The 18851-nt window shown below is 58.9% G+C and overlaps 2 non-coding genes across 2 annotated transcripts; both read right to left on the bottom strand.

Moving 5' to 3' along the window:
- Positions 1 to 722: 722 nt before the first annotated feature.
- TRNAQ-CUG lies at positions 723 to 795 on the bottom strand. Its single transcript has one exon. It is a non-coding gene; the product is annotated as a tRNA-Gln (tRNA).
- A 14026-nt stretch (positions 796 to 14821) lies between these two features.
- Positions 14822 to 14893, bottom strand: TRNAQ-CUG. The gene has a single exon. It is a non-coding gene; the product is annotated as a tRNA-Gln (tRNA).
- Between the last annotated feature and the right edge of the window lie 3958 nt (positions 14894 to 18851).

The following is an 18851-nucleotide window of genomic DNA, read 5'->3' as shown; positions in this document are numbered from 1 at the left end:
AGCCACCGGCATAAAAGTGCGTCCATTGGATTATTTTTATTTAATTACTTCTCATTGTTAAATTATTTATGTTTTTTTAAATTTCATTGCAGTGCATTTTCTTCCTGCCACTGTCACCTGGCAGCTAAGGGATGTGAGATTCTCCTCCATTGTGTTTCTGCCCACGGAAAAAGAAGAGACCCCACACTTCAGTACCTTTGGAAATAAAAGCAACCTGGAAACAAACCAGCTGTCTCCTCAGTGTGCAGTTTGTGTCTCTTTTGGTGCAGTTGATGTGTGTGCATCATGTGTGGTGGACAGGGGCACTGTGTGCTCACATGGGAATTCACCATCCTTGGTGCAGGATTTGACTTGTTCTGGGAGTGAACATAGCACTTGTGGAGTTTCAGGCACAGGCTGCATGACCTCCATTTATCTTTGGTGCAGATACAGCCCAGGCAGCACTAGTGCAACCTCCTCTCCTGCTGCCCTCCACCATCATCTGCACAGCCCACCTGTCAGGGCAGGAGGGGAATGTTGCTCCATGGATCCTGGTTCTCAGATGGGACTACCCTGGGATGGGGAGGTGTGGTTGCATCCATTAGGTCACCAGACTGAGCCTTCTAATATCCCTTGGTGATTGTTCCCAAGATCCAGGACTTTGTGCTCAAACATCTCCCAGCTTCCTTGTTTAATATAAAGGCCAAGGTTTCCTTGCAATATACAGGAAGAAAGTAGATTTTCACCCCAGATGGGACTTGAACCCACAATCTCTGGCTTCAGAAGCCAATGCCTTATCCATTAGGCCACTGGGGCCCTGATGTACAGCTACTGAAGAGATGGAAATTCCCTCTCATAAATGCACATTCCTCGCATTTGCTTCAACACCAAATAGCCCCTTTATGTGCCTTACAGAAATGTCTGCATCCCCTGGCAGCGAGGCAACTGGGCAGGTTGCTGACACAATTACAACACAGAATACAAAGTGTACAGTGCTGACTATATATAGTTTTATTACAAATATTTACACTGTAAAATATAAAGTACTATAGGGCAATCTCTTTATCATTAAAGTGCAACTTGCATATGTAGATTTTTTTTTGTTGCATAAGTGCACTCAAAAAGAAAACAATGTAAAACTTTAGAGTCCAGTCAGTCCTACTTCGGGTTCAGCCAATCGCTGAGACAAACAAGTTTGTTTACATTTACTGGAGATAATGCTGCCCGTGTCTTATATACGTCACCTAAAAGTGAGAACAGGCTCTCTCATGGCACTTTTGTAGCCAGCGTTGCAAGGTATTAACGTGCCAGATATGCTAACATCCATATGCCTTCATACTTCAACCACCATTCCAGAGGACATGCTTCCATGCTGATAACGCTCGTTAAAAAAATAACGTGTTAATTTGTGACTGAAGACCTTGATGAAGAACTGTATGTCTCCTGCTCCATGGTTCTATCCGCATTCTGCCATATATTTCATTTTATGGCAGTCTTGGGTGATGCCCCAGCACATGTTGTTCACTTTAAGAACACTTTCACTGCAAATTTGACAAATTTGGCAAAGAAGGTATAATGTGAGATTTCTAGAGACAGCTACAGCGCTCGACCCAAGGTTTAAGAATCTGAAGAGCCTTCCAAAATCCAAGAGGGACGAGGTGTGAAACGTTGTCAGAAGTCCTCAAAGAACAACACTCTGATGCAGACACTACAGAACCTGAACCACTAGACAGGAAAATCAATCTTCGGTTGGTGGCATCGTTATCGAGCAGTACCTGTCATCAGCATGGAAGCATGTCCCTGGCCTCTGATTGCTAGCAGCTCGGAGAGGAGAACAGGGGCTGGACCTCTCCATGGCCACCTGGTCTACTCACTCCCTCTGAAGCCCATAGCCAAGGCCAGCCTTTGGGGTGGGTGCCACCAGGGAATTGCCCAGGGGTACCATGGTCAAGGGCGGTGCTGTACGGTAGCAGAGGTGTGTGCTGCTGGTGTAAAGTCAGAAACTGCTCCCGGCTGGCAGGGGAGTGCTGCTTGGGGTGGTGCCCAGATTTCTCCCTGCTCCCTCCCGGCATAGGAGCATGGGGAGGGAGGAAGAGAAGGGGAGATAGCGGTGATGAGCGGATACTGCTCCCCCCAATGTTCCTCCGTGCCCCCCTCTCACAGCCCCCTAGCGATGTGCGGAGGAGCAGTGTTCAGGGGCGGCGGGGGGAGCGAGCAGCAATGCCAGCTACTCTGTGCATCCAGGTCAGTTTCCCCAAGTGGGCACAGGAGGGGGTGCAGGGGTTAGGGGAAAAGGGGGCACAGTGCAGGGATTACGGGTGCGGGAGGAGGGGGCACAGGGTTAGGGGTGCAGAGCTTCAGGGTTGAGTGCCAGAGGGGGGGGAGCAGGGATTAGGGGGACAGTAGCACAGACCCCACCTACTCCTCCTGCTTTCTCCTGACACCAGCACCACCCTTCCCAGCATCGCCTCATGGCAGCATCTGCTTCCGGACTCGCACCAGAAACGGGAAGTCTGGGCCCTGCCTGGCAGCGGCTGTCAGGAAATGGAAGCAGGAGACACGACCACTCCCATGGTGCTGTGGGGCCTGTCCTGGCTGGTGGGAGATGGAGGCAGTGGATACTACCACTCCCATGGTGCCATAGGGTTTTCAGGTGGGGTGCCTCCCCCCCCTGGGTTGGGCTCCAGGGGAGGTTTGGCATCTTAAGAGACTGGGGGGGGGGTTGCTTGGAGGAGGTTTGAGGACCAACAGCGAAGGGGAAGTTGGACACTGGCCAGAATACCAGGAGACAAGGCAGGTGAGGTGATACCTGTTACTGGACCAGCTTTGGAGCCACACAGGGTCTTCTTCATGCAGGGGAAAGGTGCTCAGAGCATCACAGTTCAATAGAAGGTGGAACGCTCTGCCCTGAACACCAGACATTCCCCTGCTTCCTGGAACGGGGGGGCCTGTCCCCATTGTCCTGTAAACAGCCCCACCATGTACCCCAGAGGTGGCTGCATCTTAGCACCAAGACACCAGTGGTCACTGCTCCAGAGGAGATGGTACATACAGGCCACTGCCCTACGTGGCCCCACACGTTACTGCCCCAAGAGATGAGGTACACACAGGCTACTACTCAAACTGGGCACCTGGGGTCACTGCAGCAATGGTTGTGGGGGATACATGCAGGGCACTGCCGCACATGGCCACCGGGGCCACTGCTGCAATGGTGGTGGTTTGGGGCAGGGGGGATGATAAACAGGCCACTGACTGAAGTGGCCACTACCACAATGGTGAGGTGAGAGAGGGTGGGATATATCAATAGTGTACTGCCACACCAGGGAACCACAGGGAGGTCTCTGCTCCAATTAGTAGAGATACACATCGGGTAGTGCTCCAACTGGGGGCCCTACCCCAGAGAGAGAGGGGGCTGGGGAAAGAAGAGGAAATCAAAGGCCACTGCCTCACTTAGCCACCAGGGGTCACTACCTAAATAGGGGGGACAAACACACAGGGCACTGCCCCACCTGACCAACAGGGGTCACTGCCCCAATTGGGGGATATACAGAGGGTATTGCCCCACAGAGATGCCAGGGATCAGTGCCTGCCATACCTGGCTCAGGGGTAGAAGGGATAGGGTGACCAGATGTCCCAATTTTATAGGGACAGTCCCAATATTTGGGGCTTTTTCTTATGTAGGTGCCTATTACCCACCACCCCCTCCCGATTCTTCACACTTTCAATCTGGTCACCCTGGGGCAGGGGCAGGGAGAGAGGGGCTACACACAGGGCACTGCCATACTTGGCCACCAGTGCACATCCCTAGTGGGGAGTGACACACACCAGGAGCAGGGCTCACTGCCACAAAGGGGTTGGAAGATACTGAGGCACTGCCTGACACGGCGACCCAGGCACCCTGCCACCTTGGGGAGGTGAAAAACACACCTCAGGCACTGATTCCTCTGGCTACCAGTGGTCACTGGCCCAAGGCAGGGGTTGGGGGGACTAAATACACAGGGGACTGCCCCACTGGGACAACACGAGTCACCGAGATGAGAGTGGGATACGCAGAGGGCACTGCCCCAATGGCTCATATACATACAGGGCGCTGCCTCACCTACCCACCAGCGCTCACAGGCACAATGGCAATGGTGGGGTCACATAGGCAACTGCCCTCAGTGGCTACCAGGGGGCGCTGCAGCAATGCTAGGGGGGATACATGCCAGGCATTGCTGCCCCTCACCACCAGGAGTCACTGCTCCTACAAGGAGGCCCCCTACAGGACACTCCCGTGCCTGGCCAGCAGGGGTCACTATCACTGGGGAGGGGCTATGGGGAAGCAGAGAAAGAGCAACTAACTGCAGTGGGGAAAATCGTCATCTACCGGGGAGAAAGAACGGACTCCGCTAGGACATCGCACCAACTCCGGCCAGGCTGGATACCAGCAATTCGGGGCTGGAGCAGCTCCAGCTAGAGGCTGGGCGGAGGCAGGTGACCTCGGTCTCTGTGCTGAGCAGGCTGCTTTGGCAGCGAGGAGGGACAGGGAACCCCCCAGCCAGGGTCTTGCTGCCCAAGGAGGGGGAGATCTGTGGCAGTTTTGGAGTAGCTGGTTCAGCAGCCGTGAGCCGCATGCTTGTCCCCGCCTGAGCTCTCCAGGAGCACATAACACACAGGTGTACACTGGATGTAGGCACCAGTGTAACGACAGGGCCAGACTCTGCTGAGTGCTGCCTGCGAGAGACAGGGGCAGAGTCAGACGGGCAGATGGGGGCAGGAGATGACAGGGCCAGCGGCCATGAGCTGAACCCATCACAAGTCCAGCCTGTGACGTCACCATCCGTCCCTGCAGCTCTCCATCTGTCCCGCTGTCCGTCCAACTCTCAACCCCCATCCGTCCCCAATGTATGCCACACACCCCCCTTCACCCATCTGCCTCACACACTCATCTATTTCCTCATGCATCCTGCTGTCCCTCTGATTGCCCCTGCAGTGCCCAGCACAAGGAGGCATAGTGGACCCTGAGTGAGGCTTTTGGGTGATGCAGTAATGGAGCTAGCGGGTGATAAGGAGGGTTCTGGGAATCTCTAATCCCAGCCCCACTTCTCCTGTGCCCAAAGCCATGACCACGAGCCCACCCCTCTCAGTCTCAGACCCCACAGCCCCAAAGACATGACTGGCCACTCATGCTGTGACCCAGTTACACCAATGAGGTCTCCCCGAAGATAGAGGATTGGAAGAGCAACCCCCTTATCCTGGCAGGCAGGACACATCCTTTCCAATATGGCAGAGACCTTGCCCGGGGGCAGATGGATCCAGCTGAGCCCATAGGAGACTGGGGGAGGGGGAGCAGAGGAAGAGGATGCAGGCAACTGAACATGACAGGTGTCCATGAAAGGAGAGAGAGAGTTTGAGTGTAAGTTGGCCAACATAGAGAAACCTCGGAGGAAGAAAGAAACTCAGAACAGGGAGTCACCCTCATGGATCCAACTTTCTGCTAGGGAGCACACACCACTCCTGGCCAGAGATGATCAGCCCTCGCAAATGGCAACATCATCTCCCTTGAAGCCACAGCTAGTCTGGAAACCCACACCCAGGTAACGGGAAGTCCCTGCCTGGAGCCAGGAGGACTGTGACCAGAGCCCTTCCCAAACCAGATACATATCTCACCGACAGAGACAGCTACTCTGATCCCAGCTGGGCAGCTCTAGCCTGGCCTCAACAGGATTCACGCAGTCACTGCTCTCGCTCACTTTCCATCTCACCTCAGGGCTGGACTCCGTCACCGCGAATTATTTTCTCTTGGTATGAAACACAACACAAAAGAAAAAGCAACGGTGGCGAGGCTCCTCTTCTCACTACTCCCACACCCCAGGGCTCCGGCTTCAACCTCCTCCCATTCTGCCATCACCGCTACAACTCGAAACCTGCAGCCTGGGCTCACACCTGGTTGTCTCCCCAATCCTTGGCGCTGTCCAGCACGTCTCCCTCCACAGAAGTCACCTGGCCTCGTCTTAGACTCCATCTTCATATTGCTCTTCTCCTTCCCAGAGCTCCTGCTCTGCCCCTCAGGCCTGTCTGTGCTCAGCTCTGCAGGCAGAGGGGAAGGGGCACGATGGGAACACACACGCCCCATTCCAGACACCCCGCAGCATCCACTGGGCTACCAAACCACGTCACCTGTGGCCAGAAACCACCCCCCACCCCGAGGGAGCAAAAACCCTTTGTGAGCCCAGCACACACAAGCCTGGAAAAGATTCACACCCACACCCAGCCCAGCCAAAGTGGGAGCTTCCCACACTTCCCGGCCACAGGCCCAGGGGGCTCATGGATGAGCAGGGGGGCCCCTGAAGAACTAGCCCAGCGTGTGATGAGTGACTGGGGGGTATGTGGGGCTGGGCCGCCCGGGGGGGGGGCAGGAGGGGCAGTTTGCCCCAGCCCCCACAGGGGCCCCCACTGGAGTTTTCGGGGCCCCTGGAGCAGGGTCCTTCACTCGCCCCGGGGGGCCTGGAAAACCCTTGCGGGGCCGGGCCCAGGAGCTTCCTCCGCTCCGGGGCGGAAGGACCCCCCCCCCCCGCTGGCGAGTTACCGCCGCAGCGGCACCCGCCGCCGAAGTGCCCCCGGGTCTCCGGCGGGGGGGCGGGGGGGCCCTGCCGCTCCGGGACCCGCCGCCGAAGTGCCCCCGGGGACCGAATTCCCGCCTCTGCCCCGAGCCCCCCCCGCCCGGATCCCACGGATCCCAACGGCTGCAGCGCGCCAAAGGCGGGGGGGAGCCTCGGGGCGAGGGAACCGGGGCCTCCCCCCGCGCGCCGAGTCTCTGTCCCGCGCTCTCTCCGCCAATCAGGGAGTGGGGAGGGGCGCGGCGAAGGGACGAGTTACGGCCCCTCCTGCAATAGAGGCCGCGCGTGAGAGAGACAGAGAACTACGTTTCCCAGTGTGCACCGGGAGGGAGCGCGTTGTCCGAGCAACCGGCGCACTTCCGCTCTGAGACGAGCCAGGAACTACAACTCCCAGCCTGCCCCGGGGCACCTCCGTCCTCTCGAGCCCAGGGAAGGGCAGGTCCCTGGGTCAACCTGACACCTCCCCTCACAACTCCTCAGCCCCGCCCCCCGAGAGCCCCCCCCCCCACCCGCGCCCGACGCGCACTCGCGGGTCCCGGGGTCTCGCCCGGCCCAGCCCCCCGCCTGCTTCTCCCGTGGCCTCCTGTCTCCCCCCCCGGGGCTGTTGGATGGAGCCATATGGAAATATGGGGAGCCAGGACTCCTGGGTTCTCCCCAGCTCTGGGAGGGGGTAGAGTGGGGAGGGGCAGTGCTGGGAGCCAGGACTCCTGGGTTCTCCCCCAGCTCCGGGAGGGGGGCAGAGTGGGGGAGGGGCAGAGCTGGGAGCCAGGACTCCTGGGTTCTCCCCCAGCTCTGGGAGGGGGGTAGAGTGGGGGAGGGGCAGGGCTGGGAGCCAGGACTCCTGGGTTCTCCCCCAGCTCCGGGAGGGGGGTAGAGTGGGGGAGGGGCCGAGCTGGGAGCCAGGACTCCTGGGTTCTCCCCAGCTCTGGGAGGGGTACAGTGGGGAGGGGCAGGGCTGGGAGCCAGGACTCCTGGGTTCTCCCCAGCTCCGGGAGGGGCAGAGTGGGGAGGGGCAGAGCTGGGAGCCAGGACTCCTGGGTTCTCCCCAGCTCTGGGAGGGGTACAGTGGGAGGGGGAGGGGCAGGGCTGGGAGCCAGGACTCCTGGGTTCTCCCCCAGCTCTGGGAGGGGCGTGGAGTGGGGGAGGGGCAGGGCTGGGAGCCAGGACTCCTGGGTTCTCCCCCAGCTCTGGGAGGGGGGTGGAGTGGGAGAGGGGCAGGAGTGGGAGCCAGGACTCCGGGGTTCTCCCCAGCTCTGGGAGGGGTGGAGTGGGGAGGGGCAGGGCTGGGAGCCAGGACTCCTGGCTTCTCCCCCAGCTCTGGTAGGGGGGTGGAGTGGGGGAGGGGCAGGAGTGGGAGCCAGGACTCCTGGGTTCTCCCCCAGCTCTGGGAGGGGGGTGGGGGTAGAGTGGGGGAGGGGCAGAGCTGGGAGCCAGGACTCCTGGGTTCTCCCCCAGCTCTGGGAGGGGGGCAAGGGGGGTAGAGTGGGGGAGGGGCTGGGGTGCCTGCTGCCCTCGCAGCGAACAGCAGAGCGCCCCCTGCAGCTTGCCGCCCCAACCACGTGCTTGGTGTGCTGGTGCCTGGAGCTGCCCCTGGTTCCAGCCCCTCTGCCCAGGCAGCTCCCCCAGCCTGACACACACACACAGAGCCCCTGTACCCGCCCCACCCCAGGGCTCCTCATCCCAGAGGGGAGCCCCCCGACTGAGTGGGGAATCAGACCCCCCCGAAATTACCCTGGGACCAGCTTGATCTTCCTCCGCCCTGCCCTGCTCTGCATGTATTCAGAGTGAGTCAGTTTCCCTGTCCCAACGTGTGTCCTGCCATGTGTCTCTTCTCCTCCCCAGTTCCTTCCAAACCACCCCATTGCCCCTGCACCCCGGGCTGGGTCTCTGCCAACCCTCCTGCCCCCAATATCTCCCTGCCCCTACAGGTCTATAGGGCTGGATCCCTCCCTCCCCCCTTCTCCCCTCATTTCCTGCCTCTGGGGGTCTATGGAGATGGGTGTCTCCTCTGCCATCTCCTCCCCTGCCCCCAATATCCCTCTGGGGCTCTCTGGGGCTGGGGCTCTCTCCCTGCCCCTGTGCTCTCCCCTGCACACGATGTCCTGGGAGTGACTCAGTTTCCCTGGACCAACATTTCACACACCCCACCCCCACCTGACATGTCTCCCTCCACCCCACCCCCTTCCTCCTGCACCCCAGGCTGGGTCTCTGCCAATCCCCCTTCTCCCCTCCTGACCCCAAGATCTCCTGCCCCTACGGGTCTATGGGTTGGGTCTCTCCTTCCCCGCCCCCATCCTCCCCCAATATCTCCCTGCCCGGGCCGTCTATGGGGCTGGGTCTCTCCTGAAGCCCCGCCCCAGCGCGGGCTCACGGACAATCCGCCCGGCGGCTGTGACGTGCTCACTCCTGCAGACAACTCAGTCCCTGGAGACTAAAAGGACAGAAGGTGTCACGTGTCCATGGGCGGGGCTATGCAGATGAGCAGTGTCTGGCGGCAGGACGGAGAGCAGCGAGATGAACCGAAGGAGCCCGGTGGAGAGAATTCTCTCCGTGTGGACAGAATCCGGTGTGGGGAGTTCGTGCTGTGGGTGCCTGCACCGGAGTCACTTCGGGGCAGTGTTTGCCACTGAGCTGCATATTGACCAAAGGTGTGTGAATGGAGTGTGGTGCCTGGCGGGGAGCAGCTCATGGTGAAAAAGAAAGCAGTGGGAGCAGCAGATCCTGTCCTAGCAGTGGTTTGTGTGGTTTCTTTGCAACCATGAGTGGGATTGTTGTGGGTGCAACTAGACCCCACCTTCTCTGATGGGGCGGGGCTTCTACTGTCTGCCTGGGGGTCCATGATGTCACAGCCCATGGGGGAGGGGTTGAATCATGTTTCTGAAGTGGGAGAGCAACTTCCCCTGTTCCCACTCATTCTCCACTAGGGGGCTGGGATCTCTAGGGAGGGGAGCCCAGGAAAAAACAGTCTCCCCTATGGAACCAGGAGTCCTGTCTCCCAGTCCTCCTGCTCTAGACCCCCTCCACTCCCAGAGCCAGGGATAGAACCCAGGGGTCCTGGTGCCCAGCCCCCTCCCTGCTCTGACCACTCGACCCCACTCCCCTCCCAGGGTGGTGCAGGGGTCACTGGGTCTGTGTCTCAGCTCTGCTAAGGGCCTTGACTGATTTTCTCAAAAGTGCTTCCTTCTGTATCCAGCATATCTGCCCCCCCCCCGCCCAGTCGCTGCCCACCCCCATGTGGGGGCACCAGCAGTGTGCCGGGTCGAGATGGGAAATTGTCCAAGCTGGCCCAGGAGAGACATGTGTGTCCCTGCTGGTGGGGCTGAGCCCCGCTGTGTGTGTGTGTGTTGGCTTTGCAGGATTTTGTATCCTGCAGCAAGTGACACACACATTGATGCACAAAGGGACTCACACAGTCCCAAGAACACTCACACACAACACACCCAGAGGGGCATGCTAGCTCCATCCCCAAAGAGAGAAACAATCACACCCCCCAGCCATGCTCACAATCACACACACACTGGAATATTCACAATTGTGCTCAGAGACACAACCGCACACAGTTCACTCCCACTGCTCCCAACACAAGGATCTCCTGCCCCATACAGCATGTGCCAAGGCCTGTGGAACTCACTGCCACTGGACAGCTACCAATGAAAATGGACCTTTCCAGGAGACCAATAGACATAGCCGTGGCGACAGAGGGGGCTGGGCTTCCAGGGCCTGACCCTGGCTGAGACTGGTTCTGACCATAGGGGTCTATCCAGCCGGGGACAGCGTGACCCACACACAAACCCACCAGAAGCGCCTTTCTTAGCAGGTCTCCCAGGCCATCCCCCACCCTGCCCCGGGTTGGGTAACAAAGGGGCAGTATGAGACTCTGGGCCATGTGTGAGGAAGTGGGACTGGTCTTACTGGGGTCTGTGAAGCTTCAGTGTCCCCAGTGCAGTTCTTAAGTATCTAGCAAAGCAAACGGCCAGTGCAACCGAATGCCTGACACTCTGTCTCCTAGCAACTGATGGCCTGGGCCCCTCCCCTGCAAAGGTGCAATTGAAGGTGTTGGAGACAAAGGGGTCAGGTGACCTCCTGGCCCAGGAAAGAAGCTGAGCAGAGAGGAGGGGCTGGAGGGGGTTGGGCAGACTGGAGCTGGCTGGGGAAAGAAGGGAAGCACAGACAGGGCTCTGATCCCCAATGGGGGCTATAGGGCTCCTGGGGCCCCAAGATGGACCTAACAGGGGGGATCCTGTTATCTGTGCCTGCAAGACCTGTGTTGGACTGTGTTCCTGTCGTCTAAATAAACCTTCTGCTTTACTGGCTGGCTGAGAGTCACTGTGATCGCAGGAAGCTGGGGGTGCAGGACCCTGACTCCCCCACACTCCGTGACACCATGTCGCAACTCGGCCCCAGCCCCCCACTCACACACGCTGGTGACTTGGGTAACTGCCGAGGGATTGCACAAGAGAGAGTCAGAGCCAGGGAGAGAACCCAGGAGTCCTGGCTACCCCCCGACACACACTCTAACCACTGGACCCCACTCTGCTCCCAGGGCTGGAGATAGAACCCAGGAATTCTGACCACCAAACCGCCCCCCCCCCCGCTCTGACCACCAGACCTCACACTCCCCTTTTAGATTTTAGTCTCGCTGCCTCTTCTATCCACCCACCCCACCTGTCCATCCCTTTGCTGCAGGTTTTTGGGGTGTCACCCCTGCTCTGCATTCCCCCAGTGCAGCCCAAGGCTTTTCCTCCCCTCAACCACACATCCTCACCCCTCTCGTGCTGGATCATCTGCTTGGCCCCCTGCCCCCTCTCGGGATGCGCTGTGCGGCTGGGGATTGTGCAACGGCCCAGCACCAGGCAACACAGAACGGACACCACGTGCCCTGCCCCACCTCATGTGAGCTGCTCTCCAGGTGCATCGGAGCCCGGTGCCCCGCATCTTGGCACTCCTGCCCCACAGGGGGTGAGCTGCAGCCCCACCACACTCCGCAGAGGGGAGAAGGGTCAGGCCAGCCAGCCCTTGTAAGATGGGGAAATCACCACCAGGGTGAATGGTATGGGGGCTGTGACATACAGAGAAACGGTTGTTGCGCCGGCAGAGGGCAGCAGAGCATGCACACACACACAATTGCAAACATACACAAACACATGCATGAATCCAGACACACACACGCACAGAATTGCTAATATACACAAACATCCGCACAAATCCAGCCAACATCAACACAACTGCTAACAGATGCAAACACATGCACAAATCCAGCCACATGAACACACAGACTTGCACAGCCACAAACACCCCCTCCCCACACACAAAACCCCATGCAGAAATCAATCAGTCAATCAATACACACACGCACAATCCCCATTCTATGCACACACCTTGGGTCAGTGTGACACTGAATACTTCAGTTGGATGGGGGGCCCAGCACCATGGCTATTCCCTGCCCCCCAGGGCTTGCAGGGGTGGATTGGGGGCACAGGGGGCACGATCCATTGCCAGACAAGGGGTGGGGGGGTAGAGATGGGGATGGAACCGTGGCACCACCCAGTTCCTGGCACAGGCTCCTTCCAGGATTTGCATTTCTTGGTAGTTTTCACCCCATCACCACTTCCTGCCCAGCCCCCTCCTGCTGTGCAAGACGGTTCTGGGGGGACGGGAAGAACCCAGGAGTCCTGGCTCCCAGCCTCACCTGTGCTAAGGTACGAGACTCTACTCTAACCCCAGTGCTGGGACTGGACCCTAGGAGTCCTGACAGCCATCTTCCTTTCCTCTAACCACTAGACTCCACTCCTGCCCTTTTGGGGAGCCAGGACTCCTGGGTTCTGTCTCCAACTCTGGGAGCAGAGTGGGGTCTAGTGGTTAGAGCAAGAGGAGCCAGGACTCCTGGGTTCTACTCTCAGTGCTACTGTGTGACACTGGGCCTCTGTTTCTCCTCCCACTTTTTGGGTGTGGAGCCTGTAAACTCTCTGGGGCATGGCCTGTCTCTCGCTGTGTCTGGGCAGCGCCTGGCCCAAAGGGGCCTGATCTCAGCTGGGGCAGGGACTGTCTCTGTGTCTGTGCAGCCCCCGGCACAACAGGGGCCTTGATTCTGCCCCGGTCTCTGTAGGTGCTGCTGTTGTACAGATAAGTAGTCGTGATACTAAAAGGCGTGGCAGTGCGTGAGTGCACCACCATTGCCATGCAAGGGCTAAATGTGATTCTTATCCCTGTGACCCACTGTGAAGCGTTCCCCGATCCTCCACCCTGAGCCCCTTGTACCGCTGCCTTTGTCAACGGCAACGCAGAAAGCCACCCAGCTCTAGCCCTAAAACAAGAAGATGACCAAAAAAAACCTCACACCAACAGGAAACCAGCCCCAGCAGTTTGTGACTTCACTTCCCAAAATTATATACACAAACACACACACACAGAGCCCCGCTCTAACAGCCCCTTTGCCAATGCACCACCTCACCTCGTCCAGAGAGGTCTAGGTGGGAAGCTTCACGTGGGAGCAGTGATGGACAGCACCATCAAGGTAGGTTCTGGAGATGGTCCTCCAGATGCAGGCGTCTGGGCTCCAGCTGGCACTGGGCTCACACTGGGCTGTGTTCAGTTCCTCTCTCTGGTGTGCGCCTGCTCCACAAACGCCCCGCCCCTGCTCTTTCCTTCTGGTACAAAAATATCCTCTTCCTTCGCCCCAGAGAGAGACACCCACGGTGCTGCTCAGCACACGCCTTCCCCACCTTCCCCATTCCCAGGAGCGTGCAGGAAGGGAGTCATGATTGGGGAGAGCCCGTGTCCCGAGGGGAGGGTATTTTGGGGCTTGCCTCCACAGAGCATGGGGTGCCAATAGGCACCTATGGATGGTCCCGCCAAGCAGAGCCAGGATGGAAATGGGGGCCTGTTCCCCAACATGGAGAATCTGGGTGCAACCTTGCTTAACAGGTCAGTCTGTCCTTTCTCTGACTCTCTCATTCCAGCTTCAGCTAGCACTTGTGGTTCATTTGCTCTTTTCATTCCTTTCCTTCTCTAGCTTGTATGTCCTTGCTTTCTTTTTCCTCTACCTTTCACGCTCTTGCTTTCTTTCCTTCTTTTCTAATATTTTTCTCTCCCTTTATTTCTTTCTCTGCCTTTCACATTCTTTTCGCTTGCTCTCTCTCTTGCTGGTTATTTTTTCATTCTTTTCCTCGCTCCCTTCCGACCCAAGCGGTTCTCCTCACACAGATTTTGACAGGTTTTCCCCTGATCAGCAAGTGGATTAAGCACGACTTCAGTGGGTGTTTGCCAGGCCAGGAAGCAGGCTGGCCGGGTGTCTTCATGGCCATCTGCTGTCCATGCATAGGCATGGTCCTCCCTCCTCTGGCCCTGACCTCAGTCGCTCTGTGGCTTATAAGCCTTCCTCAGAGCTGTCAGCACCAGCCGCCTCTGCTCTAGGTGCCCAGAGGAGGAGAGGTGTGCTGGGCTCCAGCCTGGGACTCTTCCTCAGGGCCGCCCAGAGGGGGCAAGAGGGGCAATTGCCCCAGGCCCTGAGCCCCACAGGCCCCCACGAGTTTTTCGGGGCCCTGGAGCGGGTCCTCACTCGCCCGGGGCCTGGAAAACTCTTGCGGGCCGGGCGCAGGAGCTTCTTCGCTCCCGGTCTCGCCGGCGGGGGTCCTTCCGCTCCGGGCAGAAGGACCCCGCTGACGAATTACCGCGAAGACGGAGCGGACCCGCCGCCGAAGTTCAGCTCGGTCTTGGCGGTAATTCGGCGGGGGGACCCTTCCCTTCCGGGACCCGCCGCCGAAGTGCCCCGAAGACCCGCGGCGGGGACCTCCCCTGCCGCCGAATTTCCGCTGAAGACCGGACTGCGCTTTGGCGGCGGGTCCCCCTTCGGCAGTAATTCGGCAGCGGGGGGGCCCCCACCGCAGGTCTTCAGGGCACTTTGGCAGCGGGTCCCGGAACGGAAGGGCCCCCCGCCGCCGAAGACCCCAGGCCCCCGGAATCCTCTGGGCGGCCCTGCTCTTCCTCCCTCCTGCCTACCAAGCCTGGCCCTGCTTTCTTCAAGTGCCATGTGGGCAAGAGGAAAAGTGTGGCCACAAGCACCAAACTTGTGGGCATCAGGTCAAGCAGTGAGAATCCCAACCCCCAGAGCCACTTCTAGACCCCCACCAAAGACCTGACTCCAGTAGGGAGGAGTCACCCAGCAGGAGGGAAATGATTCACTCTTACATAGCTGGAGACAGGAAAGCACTTTGAGCACCAGATCTTTACCACCAGCTAACACAAGGTCCCACTGAGATTTGAACTCAGATTGCAGGATTCAGAGTCCTGAGTGCTGCCCGTTACACCATGGGACCAGCTCATACTGCCTTCTCTGCACATTGGTGACTCTCACAGGGCTGGCTTGTGTAAGGGACTGTTGGCCCTTTACTAAAACTTAGTGGGGTTTTTGGTTGGCTAGTTTCCAGTCCCAATAGAAGGGGGAAGGGTCAATGGGAAATCAGGACCCTGAGACTGACATGCCCCTGGTGCAATGGTCACCAACTGGTAGGGAACAAGTGAGAATTTGTTAATGGAGAAAAATTCCTGGTGAAAATTGGCAAAGCTGTGGAGAGTTTGAAAAGTTCCAGTGAATTTACACATGGGTCTTTACACATGGGTCTCAACCTCAATTTACCTTAGGGCCAGTGCCAGTCCTCCCAGTGGGCCAATAATGTCACTCACACCGCCCAGAACCCGCCCCCCAAAACTCTGCCCCTCACCTGCCTAAGGTTCTGGGAGGGAGTTTGGGTGGAGGAGGGATTCTGGGGGGCAGGCGCTGGGAGGGAGTTTGGGTGGGGGAGGGGCTCTGAGGGGCAGGCGCTGGGAGGGAGTTTGGGTGGGGGAGGGGTTCTGGGGGGCAGGCTCTGGGAGGGAGTTTGGGTGGGGGAGGGGTTCTGGGGGGCAGGCTCTGGGAGGGAGTTTGGGTGGGGAGGGGTTCTGGGGCAGGCTCTGGGAGGGAGTTTGGGTGGGGAGGGGTTCTGGGGCAGGTGCTGGGAGGGAGTTTGGGTGGGGAGGGGTTCTGGGGGCAGGTGCTGGGAGGAGTTTGGGTGGGGAGGGGTTCTGGGGGCAGGCGCTGGGAGGAGTTTGGGTGGGGAGGGGTTCTGGGGGCAGGCTCTGGGAGGGAGTTTGGGTGGGGAGGGGTTCTGGGGGCAGGCTCTGGGAGGGAGTTTGCAGCGCCGTAACATGGCGAGGCGAGTGAGGCACTTGCCTCAGCTGCAGAAAGTGGAGGGCGCAGCTCTACCACGATCAGCGGCGCCGGTGGCAGCTCTACCCCTGCCACTTCTTCGGGGGCAGTGCGGCTGTGGGTCCTTCTCTCCGCGAGGGACTCAGGGACCCGCTGCCGAATTGCCACTGAAGGATGAATGAAGCGGCGGTGGCACTTCAGTGGCAGGTCCTACCCTCCGACAGGGACTCAAGGACCCGCAGCCAAAGAGCCTGGAGCTGGCCCTTGCCTTGAGTACAAAAATTCCTTGTAGGGCTCTGGGAGTTTGGGTGCTGGGTGCAGGCTCTGGGCTGGGGCAGGGAGTAGGGGGAACAGGAGGAGGGGTGGGGTGCAGGCTCTGGGAGGAGATTAGGGTGGGCAGGAGGGTGTGTGGAGGGAGAGGGAGTTGGGGGCAGGTGTGTGTGAGGGGTGCAGGCTCTGGGAGGGAGTTTGCGGGGAGGAGGAGGGGGTATGTGGGGAGGGGATGGTGGTGCAGGCTCTGGGAGGGAGTAAGGGGTGCGGTGCTTACCGGGGTGTCCAAGGTGGGGTGGGCTGGGGGGCCTCCACGTTCTGCTGCCCCCAGGCATCACCCCCGCAGCATCCCATTGGCTGCAGGGGCTCGGGGTGGGGGAAGCGCGCGGAGGCACAGACCCACCCTGCCCTGCCATGCAGAGGGGCCGGCAGCCATTGGAGTGAGCAGGCAGATGCTGCTCAGCTCCGCTGCACTGCTGGGGCTCCTGGGGGGGAGCGCCTGGGGGCAGCAGGTGGGGCCAAGGGAGTGACCCGGTCCCAAAACTGCTGGAGCCCCACGGGTGAGACCTGGGGACCAGGACTGCCAGCCAAACTCCTTGAAGAGGAGGTGTCCCTCTCCTGTCAAAAACTGATCTTCCTCCTTCAGTTCAGTGACAGCTTGAATTGTTCCTTATCCCGGCAGAGCCAGAGGATTGAAAGCAGCAACATCAAACCCCTGTGTAACTCGCAGGAATGGACATAAACACTCCCTGGTATCTGAGGAGATGTTTAGCTTTGCCCTTGGTCAACTACAAGGCCAAAGGGAAAGGAGGTGGCACCAAAGGGAAAGGAGAGTGAAACATGGCACATCATTGTTATGCCCATGGTGGCTGCAAAATCTTTTTATGTACTTCTTCTTATCAGCAGTGCATTATTTTCTCTGGCATCTAGACCTTGACTATACCTTGGCCAAGAAATTTGTACCTTGATAAAATAATTGACTGCCCCTGGTGAAGGCAATGGACTTGACACCCACTGGGATGTCCCAACACCGGTACAAGTGCTAACAACATGGCTGCCTTTTAGCCATCGATTTTAATCGGGGCAATACATTGAAACAAACCCCTGTTAAATCATTGCTCAGCCCGAGTCCTTCACCCACATTCCCTAGAGCACTGGGCCACCACGTGGACGTTTCATTTCCCACCTCAATTTCACAGAGACACAATTTCCTTTGCACAGATCCATGAACAGTGAAATCTTCCTGTGTCTCTGGTCTGAGCCAGGGCATTCGATTCCAGTGAACCCTTCTCTCCTGCAATGGCGATGGTCAGACAGAGGGGTTGTGGCACCTGCATCCCTGGCAGGAAGCTATTGGCTCAGCTCTTTCTTTCTGCTGCTGCTGTTAGTCCATGTAACATCAAGGGTGGAATGCAAGGCTGAGTTCACGCACCAGCCCCCTGAAATATTTCAGTGCCCCAGAGAAATCCTGCCCCTGGAACAATGTGCTGGAGATTTGACTAGGAAAGGGACTGTCTGAATTGTCAGAGTGGGGAATGAACAACAATCTACAGCAATGTCGTTCACACAAACACACTCTCATCCTGCTCCAGCTGGAAGGGAAATGGGCAGGAATTCTCACTGTTCACCCAAGGGCACACTTACAGTAGGAGGAGGGAGGGGATTTCTCCCTTTGGGTCTTGAAAAAACAAGAGTGAAAAACAGGGTGCTGGGCTATGGGGGAGATCTGTGTGTGTCAGGGCACTGCGGGTCTGTGTGGGGCATTGTGCAGTTATGGTGTGGGGCTGTGGGGAAGGGCACTGGGAGGGAGGAAGGAAGGGAGGGGAAATCTGTGTGTATTGGGAAACTAGAGAGTGGGGGTTTCTGTGTGGGGTGCTGGGCAGCTGTGGTGGGGCTGTGGGCAGGGGTGTGCTGGGTGAGGTGTGTGTGCACAGCACTGTGCATTTGTGGTGGAAGAGTTGTAGGGGGGTGCTGGGCAGGGGAGCTCTGTGGCACAGCATGGGCGCACCCCAATAGGAAAGGGCAGGCTGGTAGCACAGGGCCAGGCGGACCAGTGTGCCTCTGGCTCCCAACGGGGCTGCGCACCTGTGTCTGTCTGTCTCCCCCCCAGCTCCACCAACGTGGCCTGATAGTTCACGCTTGCGACCTGGTCACCCTCCCGCTCCCTCCATCCTTCACTCCCTTCCCTGCGTCCCCCCAGCCCTGTCCTCTGTCCCGTCCCCTTTCTGCATCCGTCCCTGCCCCATTCGTCCCCTCCGTCCCATCCCTGCATCCCCCCAGCTCTGTCCTCTGTCCCGTCCTGTCTGCATCCGTCCCTGCCCCCTTCGTCCCCTCCGTCCCGTCCCTGCATCCCCCCAGCCCTGTCCTCTGTCCCGTCCCCTGTCTCCATCCGTCCCTGCCCCCTTCGTCCCCTCCGTCCCGTCCCTGCATCCCCCCAGCCCTGTCCTCTGTCCCATCCTGTCTCCATCCGTCCCTGCCCCCTTCGTCCCCTCCGTCCCATCCCTGCATCCCCCAGCCCTGTCCTCTGTCCCGTCCCCTGTCTCCATCCGTCCCTGCCCCCTCCGTCCCGTCCCTGCATCCCCCCAGCCCTGTCCTCTGTCCCGTCCCGTCAGGTCCGCCCAGAGGATTCCGGGGGCCCGGGGTCTTTGGCGGTGGGGGGCCCTTCCGTTCCGGGACCGCCGCCAAAGTGCCCCGAAGACCCGCGGCGGCAGCCCCCCGCCGCCGAATTACCGCCGAAGCCTGTGCTAATTAATCAGATGCATAAAGAGTATTTAAGACAACAGCTCAGCCCCTCTCACCCACCCTCTCTCCATCACCAT

The sequence above is a fragment of the Mauremys reevesii genome, linkage group 18 (assembly GCF_016161935.1).
Source record: "Mauremys reevesii isolate NIE-2019 linkage group 18, ASM1616193v1, whole genome shotgun sequence".
Lineage (NCBI taxonomy): Eukaryota > Metazoa > Chordata > Testudines > Geoemydidae > Mauremys > Mauremys reevesii.
The sequence above is the reverse complement of the archived record's forward strand: the minus strand, read 5'-3'. Positions and strand labels throughout refer to the sequence as shown.